Source organism: Mycetomoellerius zeteki, unplaced genomic scaffold (genome assembly GCF_001594055.1).
Source record: "Mycetomoellerius zeteki isolate Tzet28-1 unplaced genomic scaffold, Tzet1.0 scaffold655, whole genome shotgun sequence".
NCBI lineage: Eukaryota > Metazoa > Arthropoda > Insecta > Hymenoptera > Formicidae > Mycetomoellerius > Mycetomoellerius zeteki.
In genome coordinates this window covers 413,606-429,456 of record NW_017257670.1, presented here as the reverse complement: position 1 = coordinate 429,456, position 15,851 = coordinate 413,606, and the positions used below count along the sequence as shown (strand labels likewise).

At 37.5% G+C, this 15,851-nt stretch overlaps 1 protein-coding gene across 7 annotated transcripts in view; it reads right to left on the bottom strand.

The window, feature by feature from the left end:
• Positions 1-15,851, bottom strand: part of usp (retinoid X receptor ultraspiracle) — a 101,091-nt gene that overhangs the window by 35,681 nt on the left and 49,559 nt on the right. Inside the window, exon 1 of one of the 7 annotated variants that reach the window (XM_018457686.1) lies at positions 6,513-6,523. The exons of 5 other annotated variants lie outside the window; for them this stretch is intronic. The gene's annotated coding sequence lies outside the window, so the exon portion shown is untranslated. Of the gene's footprint in view, positions 1-6,486; positions 6,492-6,512; positions 6,524-15,851 lie in introns of those variants that run through there. One more of the 7 variants, XM_018457685.1, reaches the window with a different exon arrangement.

The window sequence follows — 15,851 nt, the reverse complement described above, 5'->3', positions numbered from 1 at the left end:
CCCGCCGCGCGCGACCTCCGCATGGCTCGCGCTTGTATGCCTTTAGGCGCATCGGCGCGCCGCTGCATCACGATGATGCTACACCGATCTCGGCCGGTCCAGCTTGGTCCGCGTTCGTTTCTAAAGCGCGTCGCTTGCACGCGAGGGAGTGGATCGTATATGAGATCATATATAAATTCGCTATACCAGTGTCATACACAGAAAGAATTTTTTTACTAAAGTATCTAATAGCTTAGTTATAAGACACAGATCTGAAAATAATTTTGTCGAATTATTAAACAATAAGAATATTATTTTAGACCGTACCATATGAGAACGCAATCAATAACTAGAAATTAAAAATGCATATATCGGTCGAAGCTAGATTTGTAATGCTTAAATAATTCAATGTGAATTTTATATAGTATATATACTAATATGTACTTATACCATATTTGTAGTCCTTCAAACTGCGCGCCGAATTGGTTTTTCGGACTTATAAACGCAATTTTACACTACTGGAATAATATCACGAATTAAATTAAATTGACAAGCTATTTTTAATAATTTTAATGCACTCATCATATTAGCAAGATGTTAATGTGCTGAAAAACTGTAAATAAATTTATTGCGAAAAATATTACCTCGGCCGGGAGTCGAACCCGAATCTCTTGTATTCCGTACGAGCGTCCTAAATCATTAGACTACCGAGGCAAATTTTTAGTTATTGAATTATTAAAATAATTATGTAAAATGTTTAAGCGTTGACGCACGAAAAGGACGGTTTTCCTGAAGTATCTAGAAATTTTACTAGATATGGATCTGAAAACGATTTTGTTCAACCATCAAAATCTCTTAGCCTTTTAACTCAAAAAAAGTTTATAAGTATTGCACAAATCTTTCATTGTATTGTGTTATGCGATTATATTCTTTATTGTATTTTGTGTTTTTGAGTAATTTGTGTGTTATGCTTATATTCATATGAATCTTTTTATCAAGCCTAGTATTGTTGTAGCCTGTTACATTTCTGGTAGGCATTGTAGCAGTAGTTTTGCTGGTGCCGCATTTTGTGTACTTATAAGAGCGTCTCAATTCTATTATTATTTGTTCTCCACTCTCAATTGTAATTTGTAATTATTTATTTGATACGCAAATAAAAATAAAAAATAATAATAACTATGTAGAACATTTAAGGATTGATGTCCCTTACAGAAATCTAATATTGATTAATACTTAAAGACAGTAATTAATTATTACTTATTTTAAGTATTAAAAGCATTGTCGTTCATTATTTTTAGTAGTCCAGATAAGTAATTATTACAGTCCAAATAAGTAATTAATTACAGTCTATTTCAGTAATAAATTGGCTAATATTAAATTGGCCAGCATTTCTGTAAGCGGTATAGAAAGGTCGAAGTATCTAAAAATTTGGCTAGAACAGATTTGAAAATAATTTTGTTGAATCATCAAAATAATTAGAACATTTAAGCGTTGATGCATAGAAAGGACGGTTTTGCTAAAGTATTTATCTAAAAATTTGGTTATATAAATACAGATTTAAAAATAATTTTGTTAAACCGTGGTATTCAAACTTTTTAAAACCATTTTCAGAAATCTTAATAAGACAAAATCATAAAGGTCGTAAAAAAATGTTTATTTCGTTTGCATAAAATAGGAAGTGTGACTTTATATTTTTGGATAAAAGCCGGAGAGCCGCACAAAATTTACAAACGGGCGCAGATTGAACATCACTGGCACTGTATGAATTCCGCTCGTTGTTGGTCGACTCGACCGTAAATCGCCGAACGTCCGCCGATACGAATGTATATATTTATAAACGTGCGAGACTCATAATAAATCCACTACCGAGCTCCTCGCGACCGACGTACATAATTCCGAGGGGATAGCAGTGCTTCGTAGATCTACGCACGACTTAAAAGTTGATCTTCAATCAAACAAAGTGCAAGCGCTCGAGTTCTTGCACACAGAAGGATATCTTTCACGTGCTTGCCGCGCGTTTCATCAGTTAAGGCGAAACATTTCGCCGTACTCGCAAAAGAGGCGCGCCGTTATCGGGGAAAATTATCGCTCCTCCGATGCCGCTGCAAAGTAAATTAAAAACCCGCAGGTTATATCTCGTACATTGTAATCGCGTATCGTACACACACGGATTCGGTGTATAACACACGCCACATGCCACGTATCCCCCGCTACGCCATTGCTGTTTGAACGAGCGATTAACGATTTCTTCGCACGCTAGTTCGAGTTCGTCGCGAAAAGCCCGACAAGAGAAAGAAAGGAAAAAAAAAGGAGACGAAAGGGGAATAAGTTTTAGACGACATGCACGAAAGACAGATAGAGAGAAGGAGAACGAGAGAGATGGCGAGAGAGTTTTTAACAGTTTCCTGCACGCAGCTGCGACCGGATGCCGCTCCCACACCAGGCCAAGCCACGTTATAACGTTGCACATGCAACCCACGCAATTGTGCACGTACGGTCGTACGAAAATAGTGCCGCGTCCCTGACGTTAGTCCTTGAACCCGCGAAAAAAAGTCGTTTGGATTAACGACATCCCCGCGGGCTGATTTACGCCGCGCCGCAGAGAATCCGACCGCGAAGACCGCAGAGAGTCTCGAGGCGATCGGCTTTGCAACCATCACTTCGACCGAGACTTCGATGTACGCTCGCTAGAATTAATTAGACTGTACGATAATATATTTCTTTTGCGGGATTAAGGATTAAACATTCATCCATTTCTCGAGCCTCGTAGTTTATTTTCGAAATTACTCTATAAATCTGAATCAGCGGATAACCACTGAGGCATTGGTCCCAATTACGCCACTGGTAATCAGTGATTCACAGTGAAATTCAATTAAAAGTCATTGAAACGTGGAATTTCTAACTTAGCTGATCTTGCTTTAGTGTACAAATTGAATATATGTGATATTAGAACTAATATGCAAGTATCGATATTTAATTAGAGAAGAGATTTAATAGAATTTATTACATTTCGGTATTTACCAAGAAGGGGACTGGTTTACAAATTCTTACCTCATTCATCCTTCCATACTTCATACGCGCTCTTATTTAAGTATTTTGCTATTTAACTATATTTACTTTTACTTTCTACCTCTATCTTTAGCTTTAGCATTGCCGCTTTCCGATTATGACATATTTATCACCTTACGTCTAACTAAGTCAGTCTTATATTATCGATATTTAATTATATAATGCTCAATTTCCTTTCTTTTTCAGTTGACTGAACTTTCACTGATTCAGGTTTAGAGAGTAGATGTCTTTAACCCTCTGTCCGTATTCACGTTTTTACTTCCTTCATCCGCAATCTGGGTCGTTTTTTGTCTTATAATCCAAGTATTTTTACTGTCCTAGGTTAAAAAATGTACAAAAATTCAGAATTACTTCTGAATATCTCTATTACTAAATAGATATTAAATATTATTTTAAGAGGGACTCCGCCCTTTTTTATTTGGGAGAATTGAGAGTGAAATGTCGCTTGTGCCAAAAACATCCAGATTTTGCAGACGGAGAATTAATTATATTCTTGAGCCTTTTAACTCTTCATTACTCTTATGGGGTGTCCAGGATACTCTCATTCTTATAAATTCGCTAAATGTATGAATGCTATTTATACAAATTATTACATTTAGCGCAAATTGTTCATCACAATTAAAAAAAATGTTTGCATTTATCTTTATTTATAAATGATGCATAGAATATTATCAATTTTTATTTAATTGTATAAATTATCAAAGAGAACAATGAAAATAGAGATATAATGTTGGAGTGTCATAAACAGCCCACGCGAGTAATTACATTTAAAAAATACCACGCAAGAAATGTGTGATTAAAACAGTTTTTAAACGTCGTGAATTCCGTTTCGTCGTTTTCTCCCTCGCAAGTTTTCCTCTATTCGCGAGATTACGCTCGCTCCTGCCGTATTAATACATAGCACGGTGTGCGTAAAGCGAGATTCATCGGGTGATTTTGCATGGCACATGGCAGCGCACGTGTTAACATACGGCACCTTACGGCGTCTAAATTTACGTAGAGTTCTAGCAATCAGCATGGGAACTAGATACGGCGCGTACACAGAAACTCCATTATGAGCGCAGAACAGGGCGCGTTTCATACAGCCTCGTCATTTTCCCGTGTTGTATCGCAATAAATATTTGGACAGCGTGTGTACAAGTCCGAAAAAGATAAAGCGTATGATTCCATGTTCCTTCTTCCATAGTCGCGCGCCGCCTCGATTTTTTAGCGCGTCATAAATCTGCGGCACGAGGACATAAAACATTATTTGCGAAAGCCCTCCCCTATTCCCGTCGATCCTCGAGAGAAAACGCATCCCTCCGAAAAATCTCTGGCTTTGGCCGCGAGATGATATCGACGATATCACACTAAGAGAATACTTGGTATTTGCGATTATATGGTAAAATATAATTATGGTTATATATTAGAATCTCCATTACTATTATAATGTTAGTGTAATAATAATTATAATTCTACACAAAAAGAATAATTTTAAAGTACCTAAAAATTTAGCTAGGTATAAGATCTAAAAATAATTTTGTCGAATTAAAATAATTATGTGGGAATCTCAAATATGATGAACAATGCTGCAAAAAGTTTTGACATTCCAGCAACTAATCCTACATAATTATTTTAGCAGCGTATTATTTTGATGGTCCAACGAAACTAAATTTTTAGATACTTCAGAAAAATCCTGTGTCCTTCGTATCAATAAATATTCATATAGTTGACACAAAAAATGACTATAAATTATAATTAACTTTCCGTCAGCAACTTCTTTAAAGGCATCATTGATATTCTGATTGTGAACTTTGTTGGGTAAATTTAAATCTGTGAAAAATAAATAAAATACAATATGACTTCTATCATGATAAAGATTCATTGTTGAAGTTTTGGCAAATTCATCAACATTTTTTCAGATTTTTATATAATCCAGAAAAAATTTGTTTTTTTATTACTGATAAAAAATTCATGTTGCCAATGGACGGTTAAATTATAGTAATTGACCTTTCAGCGCAGGAAAAAATCTGAATACGCAGCAAGTTGGAGCGAGATTAAGATTTTTTTGCACATTAAAATACGAAATGTACAATTTCTAGAATTGCCGCGTGCGAAAAGTATTTCTGAGCGATTCTTTTCATACGCTTGTGAGTAGTAAGATTTGTGAGATATTGCGCGACTCCGGGGCTCGTAATGCCGCACGAATGCCGCAACCACTCTCATGATCATTCGTGAAAATAAGATCGCGCGTTAGATAGGCGACTGCTGCGCGAGTCTCGTCACGCATATCAGGTCAGATGAGTATACGTGTCCTCCGTGTGTACGGTACTCCACGGAAAGTCGAAATATCATGCATCTGGAACGTCTGAATATTGCGGGAGATTGCACGCGCGTGAACGCAACCGCCGCGCCGGTTGCATACTCATGCATAAATGTGCCTTATGTCAAATCGTCTCGCAACCGCAGTCATTTCGAGATGGCTCACGTTCGGAGAGACGTGACGGCAGAATCGGATGCATGATTAGAATAATTCTCGAGCGAACGTTAACTAAAAAATTACGTTGTATTTTCGAAGCTGTAAATTTTCGGAAGCTGGATTATTCGGATTTTAATATCCTCTCTAAATTCTACGGAGTAAAATCCCAAAAGAATGAAAATTCTGCACTCAGAGAAATGTTCGGTATAACCATTTATTTTATTGAGATGTGACTAATAAAAACTTTTTTATTTCTTCATTTAAAAATTATGTTAAGGGTAACCAAATGTTGATTAAAACAATACACTTTTTAAATGAAAAGGTAAGAGAAAGTTTTTGTCTTTAAAGTCACATGAACATGAATAAAATAAATGATCATACGTACCAAAACATTTTTCTCTGTGTGTCATTCTCGAACAAAAAAGTGGTATTTTCACTCCTTTGTGGAATGAGACGCACTCTAAAAAATTTAGAGAATGACATTTTTTATCTCAGATTTTTGGCACATGGATGACCGAGTTTGTGGATTTCCGGAGCTGCTATTCGAGCACAGAAGTCCGCATTGCGATGTGTGTAACGGCGTGGTCCACAATGACCTTTTCAACGAGCTTGTAAAAGCGAAAAGCGAACGGCTTTTCCCCCGGACTTCTTTACGCGCAAAAAAACGAATGGCCTTTTGTACACGAGAGCGCGTAATCTGATAACAAAACAAGTCTAAACAAGTCTAAAGTTCACGATGTTAAGTACGCGCCGTTGGTCGTCGCGAAACTCTCGCCAACATACGCGATGTGGAGAGAGAAAGAGGGCAGAGAGGCGATCGATGAAGCGAGTGCACAGACTGCACAGTGGCGACCGCGTCGTTGCGTACGGCCCTGAAAGCGCAGGCGAAAAAGAGAGAGAGAGAGAGAGAGAGAGAGAGAGAGAGAGAGAGAGAGAGAGAGAGGGAGATCTATATGCAGCCGCACTTTATATAGCGCGACGTGCCACGTGCAGGGCAACTTGGTACCTGGGTCACCGGGAGAAGGTCACGGGGTCGCGATTTCAGCCTAGGTGCAGCGCTCTCGAGTGGGTGTGTTTGCAGCTGCGAGTCCGTATCCCCCGCAGGTGTAACACACGCCGCGAATTCTCGTCATCAGACAGGGTGAATCACCGGTTAAAAAAAAAATGTCATTGGACTGTTCCGACAATTCGAATAAATTAATTTCGTTCTCGTCTCTCGAATGTCAATGTCTCGCGTTCTAGATTTAGATCTCGAACGCTAATAGAATATTATTTGGGATAAATTTAAATAAAAGAACATTGAACGATTAATATTGCGAAAGATCAAGATTTATGTTTGAGGAATTAATCCTGTAAACGTGATTTAAGTACAAATCGTACATGAATCGAGCGTGATCGCGCGATCGGTATTTTTTTTATCGTCCTACGTGAATGAGCGTCGTAGGATAATAATGACACTATGGAAAAAAAAAAAAAAAAAAATCTGACCACGTTGCTGCTCCGCTCGTAGAGATATTATTATACAATACGGTCTTCGTTATTTTAACCACTTATTATTTAATCGCGCCTCTGGTATTACCGTAGGTCGTAGTACATGCAACGAGTGACCTTTTTATTAAATTTCACAATGTCGTATGATGTCACACAAGCCCTTCCGGTTCACATCCTCATTACACAATTTTTAAATTACACCTTCCCGCAGCGTAAACAACGTAATAATATAAAAATGGACGACCGAGCGATCGGTTATCGGTTCAATTAACGACTGACCTCCTTCGTAATTCAATTAGAACCCTCGAGTAATTTTTCATCCAGGAGTGGGGAAAGGATAAGAAGGCGTAAAAGTTTTCAATTTCGCAAATTGCGGCGATCATTGCTATTTCAGCTGCGGCTAAATTTCAGCTATTATACTCACGACCATTACTACGCCATTACCGCGCGAAGAGCCCGGGAATGTATTCCTATCCGCGCGATCCTTCGATTTTAGCGTACGTGCGTGCAACCGCGACGTATGAATAAGAACGTGCGGAGCGCGACGAAGGTGGCCTTGTACGTGAATATCACGGCGAAGATCACGGGGTCGAGATTTCAACCGGGTAAACGAGCGGCGCGCGTACATGGAGAACGCGTACCCGTACACGCTGCTCCCCGCTGTCGCAGGTGCAACGAGGCGTATCGCGTTCGCTGCACGATGTATATAGGATGTGCAAAAAGTCCGCATACCCGTGGGTAGAAATTAATCGTAGTTAATGCACTTTGTTTAACGAGAACGCTCAAGGTGGACTTGGACGACGCGATCCCGATGTGCGCACCACATTCCAGATCCATTTCCCCTCAGTGGATCGTTTAAAGTCAATCGACTTCGGATAACGCTGCATTCTCGAGAGAATCGGAACCAATGGGTTTTTAACGAATGTAAGTAATTCATATGTCGGACGTGTTAAAAAAAGATGTACGAGAAACTTATTTCAAACATCTGGTTGAAGTTCAAATTTATAATAGTACATTTCAGATCCAGTTTAAATTTAAAGTAGATTTCAAAGGGATTGCATTCTCGAGAATCAGAGCCGATCGATCCTTAACAAATGCAAAGTAACTTACATGTCGGACGTGTTAAAAAAAGATGTATAAAAGACACTGTAATCAAAGATTGGCGATAAGGGAATAACTTTTGATTGGTCCGACATTTGCTGGCAATTCATGTTGTCATAATCACATTAGCGATTGCCGATTAGATCGCGATTGTGATTGACGATTGCTTTTCAACCAATCGGAGCAAAGTAACGATGTTTTACTCTAATTGGCTGAAAAGTAATCGCCATTCACAATCGCTAATGTGATTACGGCTTTAGTTAGAGCGAGATAGTACATTTTTTCTCTCGCATCACTGCATTGCTAGATGATAGACATCTTTCTCTACCTACAGAATTTTGTTACAAAAAGGACAATACTTAGCTCTTATGATTAATTTTAAATACATCGTGTAATATAGTTCAATTAATATAAATTAATAATAAAAGTGTTGAGAAGGGCTACGAACCATAAGAAAACAATTTAAATAAAAGTTATAATATAATTAATAAGAACTAAAGAAAAAATAATACAAACGACATTTCTCGAGCCCGATTTATTTTAAATATTAAATTTATGTTAAATATAAATTTAAATAGGTATAATTAAAACATTGCGATTATTTAGACACGTTTCGTGCCAACAAGAACGCGAGCTCGTCCGAGAACTCGTTCGCGATATCAGCGTGATATCTGGAGCAAGCTCGGCGATGTGCGACAATTAACCCCTTCGCAGTGGAAAATATTTTCTCTCGGCGGGTAATAAAAATATAACTCGTTGCAGCAGCGTACCATTGAAGCTTTAAATAGCCTTAAAATATCGTTACGCCTTACGAAGGCAAGGATGATCGCCCCTTAAAACATCGTCCGACTGGTAAACAAGGTGTTGCTGAGTAAATAGCCGTCAATGAGCGCGTGGCAGTTAACTCGCTGGATTTAATACGAGTCGACGGCGATACATCGCGCGTAATTACGAAATCAAAATAATCAGCGTCTCGGAAAGTACATACATATTTTGCAATATAATAAATATAAGGAAAGTGTACGCCGTGTGTGTAAAAATAGATAGAAGTCAAGGCAGGCCGTGTATGAACGCCTCTTATCCCCGGCCGTCTTGGCAGCCCTCACGAAATTAACGTTCGTATAAAGAGCGGCGACGCGAGCGATTTTTAGCGACGATTAAAGATGAAGCCGCACAAAAATACACCGTAACGAATGTCAGTTTCAAGGTCCGCGCGGCTACACGTTCTCTCCTCTCGCCTTCTCTCTGACACTGCAGGTTCTCTTCGCTCCTCTCCCGCTACCTTCCTTCCTTCTCGAGAGGTACTCTCTTCTACGGCGAATGCTCGATGGTTTCGCGCTAAACACGTTAACCGGCGAGCTTATGTAATCGGCATTGCCCGCTCGAAGGTAAGAAAAAAGGTAAGAAGGTCATCAGTCACGAGGCGAACCTTCTCGTCTTCGAAGGCTTCCCATTGTCTTCGGACGTGTCCGTTTCGCGTGGCGACACCGACGTGTTAATGAAAGCCCGCTAATTGTTTCGAAATTATATATATTACCACGAGAAACTATTTGTCCGAGGGAACAGTAGTACGAACACTTGTACATAATGGGTACTGTTGTTATGGTATCACGAGATTCTTACAGGAGATGTACATATAATTCATGTGTTACAACGATATTTAAAAAAATAAAGTTTTCCAGAAAATAAATTTTAATATTTTGAGTACATTTTGTAATATCAATTTTGAAATAAAATGATTGTAGAGGAATAATCCTAGTGAAAATGTATGAATTTTCCTGGTAAAAAAATTTTAAAATATGTATAGTTTGCATAGAGAGACATCTGCAGTTATTATCTAATATTAGTAGATTACTATTAATTAAAATACTGTTGTCCATTTATTGTTGTTTTTGTAAATGGATTAAGATTTTGCACATTTTTGTACGCAGTAATTGCAGGCAAAGTATTACATTTTGATTAGGATTCTAAATAATTTGTTATCTTAGTTACTAAACAGAAGTTAATGTAACGCTTAGTACTGTTTTAAAAAATACATAAAAAATACATAAAAAATAAATGAGGTAAAAATGAAATTTCTACCTCAGTTTAAAAACATTTTTGAAGTATTTTTTTTAACGTTTCCATTAATTCTTTTTCTGCTGACAACTGAAAAATGAGAATTTTTGAGTCATGTCATTATTGTGACAAATGAACGAAAAAACTGTCATTTCTTTGCGTATCTTAATGATGCGCAAGGAAAGTGTTGCTTATACACTTTCCACGACTCGATAATTTGTATCTTAAATTATAGCTTCTTTTCTCAGAAACTAATTCTATCCTCCCTTTCCCACTTTTTCACTAATTAATATTGCGAAGGAGAGTATCGATCGTTTCTGTTGCGAGTGTCTCACTTGACAGTCGCAAAGCGAGCGGAACTTGTCGACGGTATCGACAGCGACGAGCACGCGTTTCGATTGGTCAAACGGCAATGGCAACGTTTTGTTTGCAGCTGCAACGTGCCCGACACACACCTGACAGCGCAATCAACGTTTGTTCCTCTATCGATTTCGCGTTTTCGCTATTTTTCCTCCCTTCCGGCTGTCGGTTGGCGGGTTTATTGAAAGTTCCGAACTCGGAAGATCGTTTTCAACGCGGCACCGCAAGCGACACGTAGCAATGAAAATAAAAAAAGCTAAAAAGACACTTGTATCGCTTAAGGGTGCGATACCTTTCATTTAGTGACACAAGTCAACGCAAATGTTGTCTTTCTTTGCATTCCATGAGTAACAAAGAACAGAACAATACTTGTGTTGATTTGTGTCACTAAAGCACCGAAGGGAAGTTCCAGGTTCAAACCCTGGCCGGAATAATATTTTTCGCAAGAAGTTATTTGCAGTGTTTTAAGATGTTTATTAATTAGCACAATTATTATTGACGATCAATTTAATTTGTGTTTTATTATTTCAGTTTGTAATTGCGCTTCACAAGTCCGACAATAATCGGCGTGTAGTTTATATAACTGCAAGCTGTATTTAAAATTTTCGTTTACCTAAATATTACTAGATTTAACCTCGATCGTGTTAACCCTTCTTTACTTATTTGATTTACACTTATTTAGTTTTTTCTTATATCAAAAAGAAAATGTTATTTGTTTCGAAAAGTACATAAATAAAATCATTTATTTGAAATAAAAAAATAAGTGATAATTTCTACCGTTTCGAATAAACTCGACAAATCAGTGAAGAGAGATACCAGAAGGAAAGAACGTGCGAAAAAAACAGATTCTGCACGCGAACAGGACGGAATAAATTTAGCTTTATTTACTCATTGTGCCTGTTATAGCCGTATGGAGTAACTAAACTCACGTGTAAAATTCGCGTTTACGACTTGCGTATCCTTGTCTTCCTCCCCGTCCCAGATTTAATTTTCATTCGCTCAGCAGCGTAACGACGACGATGACACATTCCACGTGAGCAAGCTGCGAGACGGTTCAAGATCCGCGCATTTTGTATGGAGGAAGCGAGGGACACTCGTACCATGACTAAGATCGGCGATCGAGAATAATCTTGTGAAAAACGCGCATATTCTAACGAAGCTGACGTATGCCTCTGTCGTCGTCCAGGGCGTGTCTTTTCAGGCGCGTTCACACACAGAAAAATATTCTGTTGTGCTAAGAAAAGTGGTTACTCAATTAATTTTTTTCCACTTAAGTAACGGTTATCTTTAACAAAAAATATTTTCTTCGTAATAATCTTATAAAATATACTTGTAACAAATTAAAAAAAAAAACCCATTATTATGTACTCAAAGCAGAAATTTATTTTCTCTTGAAGAATATTATAAAATTGATTTGATGAAAAAAGCGACTTTATAAAATAAGCAAACCGAATTTGATTTAATTTAATAATCTTGATTAAAAATCAGTGTATTATTATAAATATGATAATAATATACTGATTTTGTTGATTATAATCAGTATATTAAGAAATCAATATATTATAGACTCAAAAATTTAAAAACGAAATAATTAGAAGAGGATAATCAGGATTGTCGTGCTATAAATTTAACATTACAATTAACATTACATATATTCTTCAAAATTACGTTTCGACTTACATCGAGTCATCTTCAGTGTACATTATACTTCATGTTGGTAAATACATGGTAAATCAATATATGGTAAATAATCTTGATTAAACTCACTAGGATTCAGAATATATTTCGAATAAATTTAATGCTTGTGACGAACTTACGATAGATTTGCGGATTAAGTAATTATTACTTGTATATAGTAAATATAGTATTTTTCTGTGTGCACATTCCGCATCAAGTGTACAAAATCTCCGTACAAAACATCATACGTAGGACGAGTATACCCGATACATCTTCGTCTTCGTTTGCTATTCATTGCGGGTGCTATTTCGACGCGCACCTCTCTTTCCGTGTCCTAGTATTTCGAATGGCATGAATTTAGAAATTTGGGGCGCCTTCGATCCTAGGTCGCTCAGTGACAATGAAAATGACAGTGCTAATTTTAAAGGAGGAGAAAAAGGAGACGCTTTACCGTCGTTTGCGGAATGATCAGGCAAATTCACGCCGAGTGTGATAATATTAATAATACGTCGTAAAATATATTACTTCTCCCCCTCCTTTGTTAATTAAATACACGCGTGTATATAACGCCGACCCACCGGTAGAATATTAAACGCACGAGTGTGCGTCGCTGTATACGTGACAGAAACATCTATTCGGTCAGTAGCCACTGCGAGAAACCTGCCAACGTGACTATAATAAACGATCGCTTCCTTCTGCACGATGCCTGTCGTTTCATGCTCGCGCAGAGCGACGAGGGACTTCCGTCGATCGCAATCGTCACGCGACGATTATACAGAGGGCAAAAAAAAAACTAATTTTAAAATTTGACGCCTTTTGCACAGCGCGATTGAATATAACTAGTGATTGCGCTGCGCCGTTCTCGTGAAAAAAAATTCTAAGGCTGACGTTCATAGTCGGATCTTATATTTAATGACTTTCTATAATAAGTCATTACCTAAGCTTTAAGTCTCAAGCTGCAAGAAACAAGATCAATCATAGTCGATTATTCTTCTCACATTCGATTGTGATTGAATTAATTGAGTTAATTTCTTACAATTTAAGACTGAAAACTTAGATAATAGCTTATTATTGTAGAAAGTCCCATAAGGTTTTGTCACAAATTCCTTATCTTAAAATTTCATAGCTTTTCCATGATTTCCAGAAAAAATTTTCATGATTTTCCCTGATATTTTCCCTAATATTTTGAAATTCTTTTGTATTTTCGTCCTGATTTGAAAACCATCAAATATTTTATTGAAGGAACAATTTAACAGCAGAGCAATGTAAAGTATTATTAATGTTGCTGACATTGCTCTTGCACTTAATTGTTAAGTTAGTAGTATTTCAAAACTACATAGATTGGATGTGCACATATTGAACCTCTTTATTTACCTTTAATTTAATCACAAAGTCAAAAATTATTTCCAGAAAATTTTGCCAAAATTCCCTGACTTTTTCCTGATTTCCATGATCGTTCTCAATTTCCTTGATATTTTCCCCGATTTCCAGTTTTGTGCCAATCCTTTACTTGAAACGGTCTTAAAATAAGAACGGACTACCTAATCGTCCTAAAAAGAAGATCCAAGACTCGGACGTGATCTCACTCTTATTCGAGTTCCGCGCGTTAGATCGTGTATTTGCGTTTCGGATCGCAGAAAAAAAGATTACGGTCGGACATCGCTCAAATGGGGATACCCTCTTCCCGTCCGAACGAAGCGTCCGCAAACACACACGCAGTAAAAAAAAAAAAAAAATAACGTCCGCACCCACACACATGGCGAACCTGATTCAATAGAAGAGACTATGTTGTGTGCGATGCGTGTACACACGATACGCGATAGCAGGACCTGCTCTTCACGGCTCGTTCCCATCGGTGCCAAGGTTGCATCGTACCCGTGTACATTAGCTGCACTGGAGCAGCCGAGGTCTCTGCGTGCCGGAGCCTCGCGTGATGCTTACGGAGTTTATCGCACGGAGAAACACGCATCCCGTACGCGTGTGCGTGCACAGTCGAGCGTACGTAAAACGCGCGTGCGATAATGTAGAAACGACGACGACAACGACGACGACGGCAACGACGGTCTAGGCTAAATAAACGCAGCCGCGGGATTAACAGAGGCCGAGAGAAAGAGAGATGGAGAAACGAGAGCAATTCCCTATGAATCGCTCGTATCTATATGTATCATCTGACTGCAAGCATTGCGCAAGCCGTTGCTCGGATTCTCATGCGCTTCTAGAGCGCGAGATTAGCGATAAATTTATATGGAAATTCGGGACGCATCACGCCGAGAAATGGCGATATAAAACTATATGATGTTCCATAAATCCAGCATCGTAGAAGAAAAATTAAAAAGGCAAGGCCGCAGCTTTTATTTATATAAACCGTGTACCGTTATTTTCAACAGAACAAAATTAGACGTGTTATACAGCAAAGAAGCGCACGTTAACACTAAACGTTGTTATTGATCGTTTCTATTTTTTGAATTACTGTTATATTGTAATATTTCTTGTAAAAAATAGAATTTTGAAATTTTTTTTGACTTTTCAAAAATTATGTCCTTTATACTGATAAAATATCTGGTTTTTTTATCACTTTCTTTACTTTCATAGTAAATTCGCTTGACTCTTTTAGGCCCAGTTTTTCATTTTCTGGTTTAACTTCTGATTAGGTTTAACTTGATAATGTAAAAATATTTTTCTAGCTATGGTTAATCATTAAACTGATGGTTTTGTAGTGACTTTTAAAGTTACCACTATAAAACTATTAGTTTAATAATTATAGCTAGAAAAACACAATTTTTACATTTATCATGAAGTTAAGTAAGACCAAACCACAAATTCACCCAAATAATGCAAGAAAAATCGGGCTCCAGACTAAGAGACGTAAATATTTTAGTGTTAATTGGGTAATAAAGGCATTACACGCACCAATAATGTTCTATGATGCTGGATGTATGGGGCATTCTACAATTAGCTTCTTACATTTCAAAAGGCAAAATATATTCTTATAATAATGAATACAATCTTATATTTAATAAATAGCACGTTATCGATGACGACCGTGATTAGTGATGCATTCGAGCGAGACGAGACGAGAAAATACCGATACCGAGATTTAGGCTCGACATACAAATGATTGATACAATTTTCTCGTATCGATGAGCCGATATTTTCGCCAATGTTCTCGTATCGAAATGCATCACTAACCGTGATACATTTATCGAGCGGATTCATTAACGTGATATAATATTCATCATACATAGACGTAACGTATACGCTAATTAATGTATGCGTAATGAGTATCACGAGAACGGAACATATATCGTTATCTAACCATTTAATCATGAATCAAATGTATCGTACCTCGCGAGATTTTCACGAATCTATGCAAATCCGAAAGTAACATATATTTTCGTTCAGACCAGTGATATCGGTTATCGTTGCAAACAATACGCGAACAATATCGATTATCTCCGGAATATGAAATGGGCGATGCGATAAATGCGCCCGTAATAACACAGTATATCGGTTGTATATGAAGAGAAAAATTTTTGATATATTTGTACACTCTAAATTTTTGGGAGTGAAATTTTACTCCAAGAAAAGTGATAGTTGCGCCAGTCCGGCAAGGAGTGAACTTCACATCACTCCTTCAAAAGTGAATTTCTTAATCTAA